The sequence below is a fragment of the Carcharodon carcharias genome, chromosome 27 (genome assembly GCF_017639515.1).
Source record: "Carcharodon carcharias isolate sCarCar2 chromosome 27, sCarCar2.pri, whole genome shotgun sequence".
Classification (NCBI taxonomy): Eukaryota; Metazoa; Chordata; class Chondrichthyes; order Lamniformes; family Lamnidae; genus Carcharodon; species Carcharodon carcharias.
The window spans coordinates 15,019,435-15,021,206 of record NC_054493.1 but is presented as its reverse complement, the minus strand read 5'-3'; the positions used below and the strand labels follow the sequence as shown (position 1 = coordinate 15,021,206).

Sequence of the window (1,772 nt, the reverse complement as noted above, 5' to 3'; positions counted from 1 at the left end):
CAAAATAAAGAAATACAGTACTTTAGATTTTTGTTACTTTATTATGAATGATAATATCAAGGTAACTGTAGAAATAGATTGCAAGTAAGAGAGAAAACACAGATAAAGGGGAGATTATTATGACAATGTCACGAGCAAAGTAAAAATTGTGCAACTCGGGAACTTGCCATTTAAGAAAGCTGCAGCTGTGAGGAATGAGGAAAAGGTAACACCCAACATGTTTACAGAGCTGCTGGTGGATTTGAACACAATGAGTTAAAGCTGAACTGTTTTAATTGAGAGTTAATAAGATGCTGAGTAATATCCGGTCTCGCTACAGATTGGTTCCTCGGTGACAGAGTCAACAGGTGACACCCAATCAGCCCACAGCTCCTTTGTCCTACATTTCATCCAATCAGCTCACACTTTCTTTGTACTCCAATCCATGACATCAGTGTAAGCTACATGGAATCACTAGAAATTGTTCTGACATCAAACTTACTGGACTGAAGAATATACGAGATTAAGAATAGAAGCTCAAGTGGATCATTTGGTCCTTCATTTGGTTCTGCTCTGCCATTCAATATGATCAAGGTGGAGTTATTTCATATCCACCTTCCTGCAATATCCTCAAATCCCTTATTTTCCTTAATATTCACAAATCTATCGGCACCGTCCTTAAAGATGCTCAGGTACTGAACAATTACGTCTGTGTACTCGAGAGTAATAATAAAACGGGCATTCAAGCGAATTTTGGTCCTTTAACGGAGTTAATCTTTGAGAGGGGACAGTGATGGGAATCGATAATGTTGTTCGGATAACAGCACCAGAATCTCCTATTCAGAGAGCTGCTCAGAGACCATGAAAACGAGTAGAAAGAGAGATTTTACATAGAATGACACACATTCAACATTTCAGAAAGAGATCATTCGGGCAAGCTGACCTTCATAATGTGGTTTTGGTTATATTAGCAGTTCACAATCCAGGTGACAGAACTGAATGACTGAAAGGAGGGGAGAGTGACTTTGTTGGTTTTTGTGTGGACTGACTGTGACTCTGTTACAGTGTGAGCACCAACGCACAGAAATACACGGCAGAATCAGAGACACGAGCCCCGGCGATATTTAAAGGAACAGTTTTCTTGTCTTGATCCAAATCAGCGGCAAACCGGTCAGGGAAATCTGGAGACTTATCCCCCTTCCTCATGCTGTAGTTCTTCAGTAAATATTCTCGGAGCTTCCCCAGGATACTGGAAGTACCAGATGAAAGTTGTTGAACTGTATTTTGCTGTGTAACTGCAGTTCAATATTACGGTCTGTCCTTCCTTAAACGTTAATTCAGGCCGATCCTGGGAAACTGCATCTTGGCCACTCGTTCCTCTAACAACATATAGAATGTGTCAACAATCTGTGAATAAATATAACCCATGGACCACACACTGGGGATTATAGTTCAGACTCACCGGACAGCACGACTATTGTGATCAGTAAAGCAAACAGGGAACACATGGTCCCTGACTCGATAGTAAACAGCACACTGTTGAAAATATGTTGCTGCTTCTAGTCTTATGTCAAAAAGTAAACTCTGATCAATGGCAGTTCCACTTCTTGGAAATAGAGGGGCTGTTCTCAGTGCTACGATTGGCTGGTTAGCTGATGTTAACTGTGGACTAATCACTGTTAGTTCAGGGTTAGATAACAGCTGTCTCTCTCCAATCACATTCCAACCCTGTCTGTGTTCGTCTGTTTGTCTTTCTCATTCTCTTCCTGTGTTTTTCACTGTCGGTCATTCTG

General features: G+C 41.0%; 1 pseudogene; it reads right to left on the bottom strand.

The window, feature by feature from the left end:
* Positions 1-1,038: 1,038 nt before the first annotated feature.
* Positions 1,039-1,487, bottom strand: LOC121270287 (annotated as a pseudogene).
* Positions 1,488-1,772: the final 285 nt, after the last annotated feature.